This window comes from Oryctolagus cuniculus, chromosome 10, assembly GCF_051225735.1.
Source record: "Oryctolagus cuniculus isolate XC-2025 breed Fujian yellow rabbit chromosome 10, ASM5122573v1, whole genome shotgun sequence".
NCBI classification, from domain to species: domain Eukaryota; kingdom Metazoa; phylum Chordata; class Mammalia; order Lagomorpha; family Leporidae; genus Oryctolagus; species Oryctolagus cuniculus.
Window position 1 is genome coordinate 24,430,509 of NC_142876.1, and position 15,730 is coordinate 24,446,238.

General features: G+C 41.8%; 1 long non-coding RNA gene across 3 annotated transcripts in view; it reads left to right on the forward strand.

Annotated features, from left to right (window-relative positions):
* The first annotated feature begins 2,834 nt into the window (after positions 1-2,834).
* Positions 2,835-15,730, forward strand: part of LOC149123711 (uncharacterized) — a 129,417-nt gene continuing 116,521 nt past the window's right edge. For all 3 annotated transcript variants that reach the window (XR_016214000.1, XR_016214001.1, XR_016213999.1), the window contains exon 1: positions 2,835-3,054. This is a non-coding gene — a long non-coding RNA (uncharacterized LOC149123711). The remainder of the gene's footprint in view (positions 3,055-15,730) is intronic.

The following is a 15,730-nucleotide window of genomic DNA, read 5'->3' on the forward strand; positions in this document are numbered from 1 at the left end:
AGGGATCCAAGTACCTCGGCTACAACTTGTTGCTTCCCAAGGTGCACGTTAGCAGAAAGCTGGATTTGGAAGCAGAATCAGCACTCAAACCCAGACACTTGACTATGGGATGTGGACGTCGTAAGCAGCATCTTAACCACTGTTCCAGTGTCAAGTAACTGTCAAGTTATATGCTTTGAATAGTGTTATCCTTTTGCTTTCTAGAACAATATTTTCTGCAGCTTTGCTCTCACTAGCAAGAGTTTTCTGATGTTAACTTCTGAAAACTTTCCATTTGAAAACCTTGGGCTACCAACTACCTTCAGGTATAGTCTGAGGCCATTTCTTGCAGCCACACATTGACAGATAAATGGTTCTCCCTAGCAGTTAGAAGTAGTTAAGCCTAGTGGAAGGTTATGCATATGAAATCCTGCCTGACTCTATGCTTGATGGAGAATAATATGGCCTCAGCACTGTTTCAGGGTTTTCAATCATTTAAAATAGATGCTAGGTTTGATATGGTAGTCAATCTCCATCAAGCATATTCAGAAAACCTTGAATCATTCAATTCAGAAAGCTTCTGCTTATGATCATTCAATTCAACAAACCACTGCTCATGTGGCACTCATGATAGCATTATGAGTGATGAGAGAGCTTTAGAATGGCTGTGTTCCTATCAAGAACATTTCCCTTGAATGTTTGAAGGTTGATGAACTTGGCCAAAATCATGCAGGAGCACGTCAGGTGCCTGTAGTCATGTTGCTGATAATTTATGCTGCAGTTTTATTTTATAGGGATTTATACTTCTTCTTCCATGATTCCTCATAAACTCTTTATGGAGTAGAGAAAATGTACAGGAAGCTTTTTATTAAAAGGCTTTATAAAAGGGGGCAAATAAAGAGTCGATATTTCTAGACAACTGAGGTAAGACATTTTGTATTTGGCCTTCCCTTAGCCTCTTGAACCATTTGGCCTTGTGAGTCAACCTTGTGATAATCAAAGTGCGGATTAAATTCCCTACTATTGGTGTTTGTTAGTTACCTAATGTGATGGCCTTTTCAGACAAAATTGCATAAGACACACCTGGGGAGATCTAGGAAACTGCCAATTCCTAGGCATCTTTCCCTCAGGTTCTTATTTACTGATCCATTGGGTCTAATAATTTGCTTGTTAAAAGTCTCCATTTCTTATTGTATATGCATAACCTAAAAGTTACCACTTTATGCATTTTAAGTGTACAGCTTAATGAAATACATTCATGTAGGGCCATCACCACCACGACCCATCACCAGAATTTAGTACTCTGCTGTTTAAACACCACCCTTGGCTGTTCTGAGGCAGATATTCCCACCATGCGTGTGAAACTTGGATCGCGTGGCAGCGCAGAGCTTTGCTAAGCACCAAAAAATAAGCACTCAGGAGACATGATTCTTGGATTCCTGCAGTTTGTGCTTTGGTTTGGATCAAAGAAGAATACTGCATGTGGAGGAGAACAATCCCAGACAATAAACGTGACATACTGTGTGTTTGTATGTATTATTATTACACATAAGAGTATGATTGTAAGAGTCATAAACCCATTTCTTTGATTATGGCATATTAGTTGATACAAGTCAGAGCTTGTACTTCCACCAAAGCTATTCCTCACAGGAGGTGTTTAGCCCAGCAGTAACCTGGGTTTGACTCCCGGCCCTGGCTCCTGCTAATCCCGACCCTGGAATGCAGGAGTGATGGCTCAAGGAATTGGGTTCCTGCTCCCCACGTGAGAGACATGCGCTGAACACCTGGTTTCAGCTAGGTATTTTGGGAACGAACCGAAGCAAATGGGAGTGCTTCGTTGCTCTGCCTCCAAGACAAATACATTTAAATCAAAGAGGTATTTGCCACATGGAATTAAGAATAAATTCAATTCCATTAGTCTTTTAGCAGGAAGCCACATGTATCAATAAGCACAATGGTATCCTCTGTGGTTTTGGTTGCATGATTCCAGTGAAAAAAATCTCAGGTCATTTTATTTGGAAAACAACCAGAGGAGAGTTTTTAGCTTGTTAAATGTTCTCCCTTGCAGCTAAAACGTTAAACAGAATTTCTTCTATAATGGTTCAAAGTATCTGCACCTGATGTTCTGAAAAACCACAGACCACAGTTTTGAGTCTAAAGTGCAGACCTTACCTGAGATGGGTGAGTGTCAGTTTTCTATCAGTCTGAAGCTGAGGAGAACCCCGGGGACCTCAAGTAGCGTCTCAGCCTCTCCCCAGTGGTTTCTCCTTCTGTCCTCTCCCCCTCACCACCTCCATGTCTTTTGAAGAAGTTGTAGCTTAAATCAGTCTATTTCCCCCTCTGCTGGCTTAGAATTCAGATTATGAATTTTTGTGACTATTATCCCCTCACTCTTTTCTGCATTTTTATGGGTTTATGTCTTTTAAAAATCCTTTTGTGGGATGGGTGTTGTAGTGCAGTGGGTTAAGTGGCCACTGGGACGCATGTACCTCATATCAGAACGCCAGTTTGAGTTCTGGCTCTTTGACTTCTGATCATATGTGTCTGGGAAGCACCTTGATGATGGTCCAGATATTTGGGTTCCTGCCATCCGCATGGGAGACCTGGATGGAGTTTCTGCTTTTGGTCTTGGCCACCCCTGGCTGCTGCAAGCAGGCAAGTTTGGAAGATCTCTTCCTTTCTATCACACTGCCTTTCAAATAAATCTTCAAAAAAATAAAAATCCTTTTGTTATTGAGCCGAGAACACTGCTATATTCTGAATGTGTGACTGTAAAACTCAGGTGTTGCTGGTGTGATGGTATTAAGAGATGATGAAGCCAGGAGGACTCCTCCCAGGTGAATGGGATTAAGGCCCCTATAAAAGAAGCTTCCTGAAGCCCTAGGCATGCTTGTCTTTCTACCTCCGGCTGTGTGAGAGTGCAGGAGTTCCTCCCTCCTTCTGTCCCTCCTTCTGTCCCTCCCTCTGTCCCTCCCTCTGCCTACACCAAGGGCCCTTCTCAGGAGCAGAAAGAGCAGCTCTCATTGGACAAGAAAACCTGTCAGTCTTGATCTTGGACCTCTCACCTCCGGAACTGTGAGAAATACTTTTGTTCTCTAGTAGTGTCCCAACCTCATACATTCTATATGGTAGCACAAATGAACTAAGACACAAACCGAAACAAACTAAATGCAATGTGGAATACAGGTGGTTGGGTCTTGCACACTAGGGGATAAACTGGGGGTAATCTGAATGAGGTGTGTCATTTAGTTGGTCATATTGTATCATTGTTAATGTCTTAGTTTTGACAAATGTGCTATGGCTGAACAGGTTGTTAACAATAGGAGAAGCTGAGAGAAAGGTTTACAGGACCTTTGTACTATCTTTGCAACTTCTTGCAAATATGTAGTTTTTCCAAAATTAAGTTTACTAAGAAAATAACTTGGCTATAGTTTTGGCTGGGTTCTCAGAAGGGCAAAAATGTTAGTTGCAAGGGCTTAATCAGTTATCTTGGCCCTGAAATGAACGTTCAGATATTACCCGCCTTTGTAAGATAAAAGTATACATTTATTCAAGTCCTAAGTTATTTGAGGTAAAGATACATGATTTTGGAGTCCTGTCTGGTTTCCCTCGGGCTTGGTCTCATTCTGCTTTAAGACACCTGTGTGGAATTTGTATTCTTATGTTGCAGCCCAGAGTGGGTCTAATTCCTTCAACATTTGATTAGCTTAGTGCTAATTTTCTTTTAACAACACTCTTCTAAAAGCTTACAGAGTGACGATGGAGAACTAAATGTTTTTATATCACCAGGTCCAAAATTTAGATAATAAGCCAATTCTAAACATCTACATAATTTATTTCAGGCAAAATTATATTAGAGCACAGGTTGTATTGTTACCAAAAATTATACCAGTGAGAAGGGCAAATTTTAATTTTCACTTCATAAAGATGCTGCTAAATGGACATGTATTTAATTTACATTCTGTTGGGACTTAGTACTTCTCACCCTATGGAGTTATACATGTTGCCTCCTCTCCCAGGGGTGGTGTCTGTGTTGTTGCATTATTGCAGTGTAAGGAAGTTGGCAATAGTGGCTGTTGCCATCACCTGGTATCATTTGAGAGGCCTTTCTTTCTCATTTAGCAAATCCAAAACTTTAATTTTCATTACTTCTTCCTTGCACTCCAGTACCAAATTGTGTGTGACCTTGGTGACCAGGCATTTCCGGCTTTACACTGTGGGACTTGCCTGACTTAAATAACTGCCTCCTAGGGAAGGCTTCTTATGTTAAGCCAGTCAAAGCAAATTAGGGGCTATGTGGTAGGGAAATGACGATTTTATGGATCTACTTTTTAAGTTACTGCTGAAATCTTTGTGGGAGTTACCCTGTGTATTGCAGATCTTTGGCCATGTTGCAGACTTCTACCTCTGGAAGCCAATAACACCCTCTCACCCTACTTGTGGCAGCCAAAAATGTCCCCAGTCAAATGACCCTATGTAGGCAAGAATCATCTGTGTTTTGAGAACAACTACAGTAGAGCCCACAGAACTCTGCTGTTGCATTTTAAAAGCACAAAAGCTGTCCTATCCACTTAAGACTGTATTGGATCTAATGGCATTTCAGCTAACCTGGAATGCCAGGCCAAGGTGTGATCATAGCATTGTATGTTAAGTCACAGTGATCTCCCAGCTCTGGCTGGGACCTTGCCTGAGGCTCTGTGTTCTACATAGCAGTCATCTTCTATGAATAGTCACCTACCTCCCCAAATAACAGCATCTTGAGGCCTACAACTTGAAGTTTCTTGCCCAGGATGCAGGCCGTAGCTGTTAAAGACACTTATGATAGAGCCAGATTTGTATAACTGTATCTGGAGGGATACATGAGAGTCTGGGACTGACTTTTGGCTAAAATAAGGATGAGTGGGCTAGTTATTAATTTATAATACATCAGTGTTAGCTTTTCACATTGTTCAGAGGTGTGTAGGTAAATGGTTTATGCCTGGTTTAACTGTGTAAACAGGCTGCCTGGACTACATGACTAGTGGGCCATGAAAAATTCAGTGGAACCTTCTACTGAGTTCTTTCAAAACCAAGATTGCAAATGATATATTGGTGACAGATAAACTGTAGATAAAGTAGGCTATGTGAACATAAAATGGCTCTGGAGAGCTGCCCTTTGAAATCTCTCAGGTCCTTTATGCTCATTTTTTCTTTGTAGTCACTGATTCAAAGCCTTAGGAGTTTTCTCTGCATTGTTCTGAGTTCCTTGCTTTTTCCAACTTGTATAATCTTTGCAAAGGCCACCTGGAGAACTGCTGATACCTGCACAGCCTAATGTGGGTGATTAACGCCATCAAGGCAAAATCTGACTCACTAAATTCTGTAGGTCACCAGAACAACTGTTAAATATTCATTGGTTCCTAAAATTCTTCAGACTTTTTTTCTTCTGTGACAGCTTAGTGAAATATAGTTCTCATAACAAATTCCCCCTTTTAAAGTGCATAATCCAGTGGTTTTTTAGTATATTCATAGGTGTAACCTTTTCACAACCCTATCTAATTCTAGGACCTCTTTATCACCACCAAATCCCTGCACCTGTTAGCCATCCTTCCCCGTTGCTGCTTCATCCCAGCTTCTGGCAACAACTTTTAGTCTCTTTGGATGTGTCCACTCTGGGCGATCTTGGTCAGTTTGAATGTTTATAGCAAAAATACCGTAAATGGGTGGCTTAAACTACAGAAACTTCTCACAGTTCCAGCGCCTGGGAAGATCAAGATTATGGTGCTGGTAAATTCAATATCTGGTGAGGACCTGTTTTGCCATTAGCACATGGTAGAGAGCAGAGAAAGAAGCTGTCCCATAACTTCATAAGGGCACTGATCCTATTCATGAGGGCGCTACTCTTAGGACCTAACTACAATCTTCCCCCGCCCCTCACCAAAGTACCCATCTCCTAGTATACCATATTGGAAGTTAATATTTTAATGTAAATCTTAAGTCCAGGGCATTTGAAATTTTATAAAACTAGAGTCATACAGTACAGGGGAGTTTTGTGACCTCTTTCACTTGACATAATGTTTTCAAGGTTCATTTGTCACATATACCAGATTTACCCCTTCTACTGACTGAAAAATCTGATTATCCATTCAGCTGAAAGATTTTTGGGTTGTTTCAATGTTTTGGTTATCATGAATAATGCTGCCATTAACAGTCGGGAACAAGATTTTATGTGGATGTTTTTATTTCTCTTGTATATATGCCAAGGTGTGGAATTGCTAGGTTATATAGTAACTACATGTTTAGCCTTATGAAGAAATGCCAGACTGATTTACAAAGTAACTACCCCATTTTACATTGAGCAGTGTCTGAAGGTTCCAATTTCTCCACATCCTCACTAATACTTACTGTCTACCTTTTTAGTTATTATCTTAATTGGTGTGGAATGATATCTACTTGAGGTTTTGATTTACAGTTTCCTAAGCATAATTACATTAGATGTCTTATGTTCATTGGCAATATGCATATATTTTAAGAACTATTTAAATTATTTGCCCTTTACAAGATGGGTTGTCTTTTAAAAAATTTAAGTCTAAGAGCTCTTCAAATATTCTGAATACATGCACTTTATCAGATGTGATTTGCAAATATCCTTTCTCATTCTGTGGATTGTATTTTTACTTTCTTGATGACATACTTTGAAGCACAAAAGTCTTTAACTTTGGCATAGTTCACTTATCACTTGCATTTTGGGTATCCCATCTCGGAACCATTTCCTAATCTGTTACAAAAATATTTGCCTGTGTCTTCTATGAATTTTATAATTTTAGTTTAAATTGGATTTACTTTGAATTTTTTTATGTGGTTTGAGGTAGGGATTCAATTTCATTGGTTTCCTCATGACCATTCTATTTGCTATTACATCACCATTTATTGAAAAAAATTTGAACACTTTGTGGTTTAACTTTTATCTGTACCTAGGCAGTGTCCTGGACAGTGAAGACATTATCCTCATACTTGACTCCCCTTATTGAGGGGTGGGGATTCCATCTGTAAAACTCCATGGCTAGGGTTAAGATCAGTCTGCTATGCATAGCTTGCTCTCCAAGAAGAGGGAGGTAAGACCACGGATATGGTCTACCTTCTGACTTCATGTTCACGCACTGGGGTAGGGCAGTGATTAAGGGGGTAAAAGCAAGGCCTGGGTATGGTTAGTAGAACTCGGATTCTCTGCCGCCTGTGATGCCAGCGTCCCATATGGCGATGGTTCGAGTCCTGGCTGCTCCACTTTGATCCAGCTCCCTGCTAATGTACCTGGGCCATCATCCACTGGTTTTCCCAAGTCCTTGATCCCCTGCACCCACATGGGAGAAATGGATGAAGCTCCTGGCTCCTGCCTGGCTCGGCCCTGGCCACTGAGGCCACCCAGGGGGTGAACCAAGGGATGCAAGAACTCTCACTGTTTCTGTTTCTCCCTCTCTCTATGTAACTTTCAAATAAATGAATATGCAAAAAAAAACTTGGCTTCTTTTGAGATGACGCAGTAAGCATATGTTTTCCTTCTTGGAGGTATTATAATACCTGCTTCCTCAAACTCGCCTTCTTGTATCCATCCTCAGGTTGCCCATTTCCCCTAATATTTCAGTGGAAAAAAATGAAAGGTAAACTCCTCATAATATCTTTCCTGTCCAAAATCCTTCAGTGGCTCCCCATTGCCTGCAAGATCAACTTTACACCCTAGAGACTAGAGGCATAGTTTTTTTTTTGTCAGTAAGCACTCTATTTCATTTTTACATTAATTTCTTAACATAGTATGATTTATCAGATACAAGCCTTTTTTTTTTTTTTTTTTTTTTTTTTTTTTTTTTTTTAGCAGAGTTCGTAAGAGACAGGTCTTCCTTTTCCGTTGGCTCACCCCCCAAATTGCCTCCACGGTCAGCGCACTGCGGCCAGCACACTGCACCGATTTGAAGCCAGAAGCCAGGTGCTTCCTGATGATCTCCCATGTGGGTGCAGGGCCCAAGCATTTGGGTCATCCTCCACTGCACTCCCAGGCCACAGCAGAGAGCTGGACTGGAAGAGGAGCAACTAGGACAGAATCAGGCGCCCCAACTGGGACTAGAACCCGGAGTGCTGGCTCTGCAGGCGGAGGTTTAGCCTAGTGAGCCACAGCGCTGGCCCAGATACAAGTTTAAGACCGTAATGATATTCCCTCCCTCCCTCCTACCTTCCTTTCTCTTACCTTTTTTAATTAACATTCCAAACTTTCATTATAGTTAAAATTATTCAGTGAAGTATTAAGCCTTTTTAACAAATTAAAAAGACACTTTAGTTCACTGGGAATATAGACAACAACTAAAAATAACTGAATGGAAAAATGATCACCCATAAGCATAGTTTTTTTTTTTTTTTTTTTTTTTAGATTATTTACTTGAAAGAGTTACAGAGAAGAGAGGCCGGGGGAGGGGGAGGGAGGGAGGGAGAGAGAGGTCTTCCATCTGCTGGGTCACTCCCCAGTTGGCCGCAACGGCCGGAGCTGTGCCAATCCAAATCCGGGAGCCAGGAGACTCCTCTGGGTCTCCCATGTGGGTGCAGGGGCCCAAGGAGTTGGACCATCTTCCACTGCTTTCCCAGGCCACAGCAGAGAGCTGGATTGGAGGTGGAGCAGCTGGGACTTGAACCTGCACCCATATGGGATGCCTGCACTACAGGCACCGCTTTATCTGCTACCCCACAGTGCTGCCCCCCGCCCTTTTTTTTTTTTTTTTTTTTAATAGTTGTACCACAGCTTCTTTAACCAGTTGTATCAGATATTTACTTTTTTTGATCATTGGTTTGGCTAATGGTTTCTACATCCTTTACCAATAAGACCTTTTTATATCTTTTAACTATGTATGTCTCTTTCATGTCACAAACAAGTTGGAACAATTGCAAACCAATGTCACAAAGAAACAATTGAATCTTTATGGTGAGTTGCTGAAAGAATAAGTTCTATAATTGAGGGGTTTGAACCAGAGTGAGGACTAATGATATTATGGCATCCTAGCTAATTTTGTTTTTGGTAAAGGCATGGTGATTATGTCGAGATAGCCTTATGATTTTTGAGATGTTCCACAATTATGAGTGGTAAAACATCTGCCTGGGATTTGCTTTATATTTCACAAAAAGTACTTATCAAAATTGTCAAGATTGATAATAGTCATTTCCCCATTCTTTATACTTGTACATGTTTTACAAATTTTAATGAATTTTCAAAACTCTAACTTTACATGTTAGCTATAAGGGACTGGAATAACATTAAAATTACACTGACACTGTCAGAAAAATTTCTAATTCCTTCAAATTGTCACTTTAAACAAAACTAAAATTAAAAATTACTGATGCCTAATTATAGGTTTATTTTGAAAGAAAAGCAGTTTAGTCAGACCTATATTTGAAGAAATTACCTTAGTTTTATTTCTAAAAATAGTGACTATTTATATATTCCTAGCATATTTAAGAAATAACAAGACTAAAGATTTTTTTCACTTGATTTCATAACAATTTTAGGTATGTACAGAATATCTGCAAAGATAAAACAAGATTCCTATCTTGCCTGACCCAATTTCCTTCTTATTACCAACTTAAATAACCATGGAATATTGGCACAAACTTGAAAACCAATGTTGATAATCGCTACCAGCACAACTCTGGACACTTGTTCTGTTCTACCAGTTTTCCAACTAATGTTCCTTTTCTTCCTGGGATCCAATCCAAAAGGATGCCATATTACATATAATCTATGGTAGTTTTTTAATATCTTAATTTTCATAACATTGACAGTCATGTTTTTATAAAATCTAATCAATTTTTAAAATGATTAGAATATGATATAGCTTTTTCTTTTTTGGAAAAATTCTATGGAGGGGCCAATTGTTCCCATATCGGGAAATACTTGACATCTATGGTATTTAACTGGGAAAGGACACCCCCACTAGTTAGGTAGAGAGATGTTAGTTTTCTCCACTGTGAAGTTACTGACCTTTTCCATATTCTGTTCTCTGGAGGTGGAACACTAATTCTTGTCCATGCTGAAGCCTGGGAGAGACAGAAAGGGGAATATTTACTCACATTATATGCAGGACTATCTTTTTAACCCACATTTTTATGTATTAAATAATGTTTCTATTAACATGAACTGAACTTGCTCTACACTTTGGGTTGTAATTCAACACTACGTTATTTATCTTGTTTCTTGGGTGGTAATACCTGTAGCTATTGGGAGGTCTTTCACATTAGCTTTGTGTCTCTTTGACATGACCTCATCTTTTTGAGGTTTTCTTTGGAACACTTTGGTTTCTGTCACTGTATTATCTTCCAGGTTCATCTTGAATTGTCCTTGTCTGAGCCCCAGTGGCAGCTGTTTCTAAGAAGCTGTTTCATTTCTCTGGATAATGGAATTTAGGAACTATGATATAAGTGTACTCATTGCTACACGTGTCACTACTTTAGGCCCTTTCATTGTTTAACCAGCTATATTATAAGTGAACCATGATCACTTTGAGAAAGTCTTCTACTTTATTTAAAAATACCAGTCCCCTTATCTATAAACTCGGCCTAATATTTTCTTTAAGTGATTAGAATATTAAACAATGTTTATGTAATAGGATGCTGAGTGGTACTTTTTTTTTCCTTTCCTAGAAATGGGACATAAGCCTGAACAATGAGCAAAAGCTATTAGTCATATTCTAAATTCAGAGAAGCATTTGACATGGGGCCAGCCCTTTCTTCATAGAGCTTATCCTTCCTCCCTACCTCCTCATACATGTAGGAATGACTCCCCATTGGGTAGTAAGGCTTTTCTTCCTCTTACCATACTCCCTGTGGGAGACAGCAAAAGAACTGCTGTCAATTTCAGTTGCCAAAAATGTCAGCTACACTGAGTTGGGGGCTGGCAACAGAGCCTTTGGGGGCAGATGGCTCCCAGTATCGCTGAGCTTGAATGAACGTTCAAGAGAATGGGGGAGCTTGGGTTTTCCCCACGCATTTGAGCCCTCCTGCCTGAATGCCCCCAGTGGGCTGCCTCTTGCAGGGCAGAAGCGTCCTTGCAGGGGGGAGTGTCCATGGTGGACTTTCCGGCCTAGGTGTTCCATGAACAAGCACAAGTGCTCACCAAGAGAACTGGCAGTGACACCTGCCACACAGAGCAGGTCCCAGAGAAGCAATGGGGTTTTGCCACACTGTGGATATTGTAGTGGGGGAAAACTACATGCTCTCTTCCTCCCCACCCAAACTTACGGGACAAAGCACTGAGACAGTGAAGAGTAACAAAGTGGGTGGACGAAGGCTCCCTACTTGGAGCTGCTGAAACCTCAAGCCTTCATGCAGAGGAGAATTTTGATGTTAAAGGGAGTTTAAAATCTTAAATGCGAAGAGCTGGGTCTCTGAGAACAAAGGTGAGACTGATTGTGAAGGAACTTAAGGGCTAGGATGAGATCTCAAAGATTCTTTTCCCCACTGTCAGAATGGCAGAATCCACTGGAGAAGTAAATAAACTTCCCCAACCCCAGAAGATCAAGCAGAGACTCCTCAAAATCTTATTACTTGTATGCAACATCTAGCATGGAACCTGTTCATGTCAGTTATACAAAAGATGTTGATTTTTTTTATTATGACCAGTGCTATTAGTTTGGATGTGAGTCTATTATCCTGTATGATTAACAAGTCCCAAATTCTTCCCTCTAGTTTGTCTCAGTTACTGAGTGCTAACAATACAAGGAGGCACCCTCCCCTTGGCCTCCCTGCCCTCTACACCCCATGCTGGGATCTGCCTAGGATAGCTTTGAGGGGTTAGATCTGAAAGCAATTCCAGATGGCATGTGCTCTGAGAGGCTTCACAATGGGGCCTCTCCCTGTGGCGAGGTGCTCTGAATTTCCAGGAGAGAGATGAGCTCCTAACTTCACTGTTGTTCTTATACCAGGTCTGGAAGGTGATACAGCTTGAAAGATGCTTCCCTTTTTAGGTAGAATGTACTAACATAAGCCAAAAGAAAATATACCATGGAGAGAAACTACAGTATATGCACTTGGTCAATATCTGCATTTGGTTAGCATATTTTAAGAAGCTAGTTTTAATTTTTTAAAAAGACTTATTTGAAAGAGAGGTAGATACCAAGAGGCCTTCCATCCACTGTTTCATTCCCCAAACAGCTGTGACAGCTGGATCTGTGCTGATCCAGAGCCAGGAGTTTCTTCAGGGTCCCCCGTGTGGGTGCAGGGCTGAAGGATGTGGGTCATCCTCTGCTGCTTTCCCAGGCCATAGCAGGGAGCTGGATTGGAAGTGGAGCAGCCAGGACATGAACCAGTGTCCATAAAGGGTACCAGTGCTTTAACCTGCTGTACAACACCACTAGGCTGGCCCTGCTGGTGTTCATTTGCATAGGCTGTTACTCATTCACTGCATCACAGAGGACTATTATCACCTGACAGCCAAGTGGAAATGAAAACAAGAAATGGGTAGGATTTGCTTATATTTGGATCCAAGAGGAGACCACCATAAGGCTGGTTTGTGTTTGGTTACATTTCCTAAGCTTCTTAAACTGGGAAGAGTTTCTGGGAATATTGACAAAAAGCAAACCCCAAATTGAGACCAAGTGATTCTCAGAAAGAGAACATAAATCTAAGTTGCCCAAGATAATGCTGAGTTTAATTTATATTACATCCAAAGTTAAGTCCAGATTCTGTGTTCCCTTGGAGGAACACTTCAGAGTACCCCTTTGCTCTGTTATTAAATATATATCCAATCAGCACATGGTGTGTGAGCATCTAGACCACTGGTCCTGCCCCATGCTAGTTGCTATGAGAAATGCCTAAGAAAAAGCTCCACCCTTGGTCCCTACCCTCAAGGGTCTCCCGAGAGCCTGTGTGGAAAGGAAAAATGACAAAGAACAAATCAGCTGGATTTATGGAAAATGTTTAAAAGAGCCTATACAGATTCAAAGATGGAAGTGTGGGCAAGACACATGAAAGCAGGTTAACGGTATGGACTGACTGAGTGGGACGATAAGGAGTAGGTGTCCGGGTGCTGGGCCAGAAGATAGATACTTTAATTTGGTATATGTGAGTGATGGACATCTTGGAAACATTGGGGCTTGCAATGAAGGCACTGAAGCACATTTTTTTTTTCTGGTACCAGTAAGTCTTGACTTATTCACTGTATTTCCCCAGGGAAAGGAGAAGGGAGGGGGAGAGTCAGCATATGTATTAGGAAGCAATTAGAAAATGGGAAAGGAAGTACCCAGTACAGCCAAAATCGACCTTCAAATAAACACACCCCAGTGATGGTCACCAAACCCAAGGGGGCTCAGTCTCCTGATGCTCGGGCATGAAGGGAGGGATCAGTGAAAGAACAGACTCGAGCTCTCCTACCCTCCCTCCCTCCATCCCACAAGTTCAAGATTTCACACAAAGCTTTGGTTTCCATCTGAACATGGAGTTACATTTGTTCGTCTCCTATCAAACAATCTTGTGGCCACTTTGCACCTGCATATAAGTTCCTGAGTGACTTGGAACTTAGTCCCCTTCTTGGTATCCAAACCCCACTTTGTACATAGAAGGTGCCCAGTAGCTTCTCTTCTTTAGGATACAAATTGATGTTTGACCCATCCAAATATATCAGTGTCTTAAGTCTTTGGCATGAACCACATCAGGAAATGGTCTTGACTTGGGAGGCTGGGAACAAGAGGTGGAGGCTTCCTTTTTCTCCTCAGGATTTTTGCATGAATCCTTTAGATGTGTGGAAACACCCCAGCAATTAAGTGTTTACATGTGGGCATGCAGGTTTCCTTTCATGGATGGGGGAATGGAGAAGAGGGTAGGGTAGGAGTCAAATTTCAAGGATAGAAGATCCAGAATAGGATAGGGGAAGGAGAACACAAAAGAAAAGACAATTTAAGATCCCCACTTCAAGAAGAGAGCTCCCCCAAACTTATGTTTCAGATCCTTTTGCCTGGTGCAGAACTTTCTGTCAAAGATGCTTTGGCTATCTTTCTCTCAATACAAAAAGTTGGCAAACAATAAAACTCCAAAAGAACGTGGAGAAAGACCAATACATTATATTTACACAAACTAGGCCACCTAGCAATCACCAGCTTGGACTCGGTGAAGTCCTACAAAGCCCTGACCAATACAATAACTAAAGGTGGGGGCAGCATTTGGGGGAGACAGGAGCCTAGGACCAGACACATCACCCAATGCGCTCTATTGCGTTTGCCCCACTTCAACACAGTGAGGTAGGTTTATAGCGATCTCTGGGTGTGTAAATGAACCTCCTTCTTCTCCTGTAGTTACCATGACAGTAATTGCTACAGTAACAGGGCAGGACACTGGCTCTAGACACCACTGAGGCCCTCACTTATGGGTCTCATGGAAGCCAAGAATTGGCAAGTTTAAAGATTTAAGTCCTTCTTTCTTTCCCTGGAAAACACAGGATGGATACAGGGTATTGGTCTTCAAAATCATCCTTACCAGCTCACATTTTTCACACGTGTATGCATGCACACACATTTATACACACATATGCACCCTGTTATTCTTAGTGGGTCTCGCCTAAATCTGGTGAAAGATGGCTCTGTGAAGTGAAACAAAAGACCTGTGTCCTAGGATCAGGCAGCCCTAGCCATGGCTTCCTCTCTGGGCCTTTGACGTGGCGTGGTCTAAACTTCTGCACCACCTTCTCCTGTCCAGACTAATTTTCAATCTTCCAGGAGGAGGAGATCAAGTCATGGGGCAACCCCATTAACACTTTGTCTCCTGTGAAACATTTTCAAGGTGGAGGGAGTTTCAGGAGGACACTGCGGCAACAAGGCCAGCTCTAATTGGCAAAAGGAGGTAGTTCAATAGGCTGTGCACTCCAAATAGCTGCTCTCCATGGTGATAAAAACAAGAAATCTTCCTGCTGTGCAGACCTGGAGCTGCTGCAGACTCATCCCTGAAATTGCTCATCTACCCAAGAACACAGTGCAGGAATGAGGGCCTTCAATTAAATATACAAAAATATAAGCTCAGAATATTAAAAATTCAAATGCACAAGGTACATCCTTCACACACAGCTAGTGCAGCTGGCATCCTGCGGAAAGTGGGACCCAAGGTGCGGTTATCCAAGGGAGCAAACAAACAAATCACATTGGCCCAGATGGGGTGGGAGTGAGCTCAGGAACAGTGGATCTGACTGTTCCCCTAGTCACCTTTTTGCAGATCATCACAACCCATTGCTTGGGACAGTTCCAGGTACCCTCTCTCAGGATTGAGTTATGAAGAAACAAGATGTGGAAAATCCTGCCTTACTCCTGAGAGAATCCCTCCCATGGGATGTAGTGGTTTGTGGGTTGGGTCCAGGAATCTGGTGCCACAACCAACCTTCTCACCCTGGTGAAGGAAGTATTATTCCATATCCTTCCTTGAAAGGACAACTTTCCCATCCAGGTGACTTTCCAAAGCTAGAGAATTTGCACACGGGGCCTCAGATAAAGCATGCAGGTTATAGGGCGATATCGCCCCAAGCCCCTTAATTGCATTTGGATACAGCATGGTTGGAATTCCCTGCCTCACTCCTTCCTCCCAGCAAGAGGGGAAAAAGTGATGCTGTGAACCCCAGCCTGGGATACATGGTGGTGCCAGCTCCCCCCAACCTACTTCTGTCCCCACTGTCTCCACTCTGGTTGATGTCTGCTCCTTGAAATTTCCTATAGCAAAAAATCAGGCCCCACCCACTGTGGCTCAATTCTGGGCTTCGGGG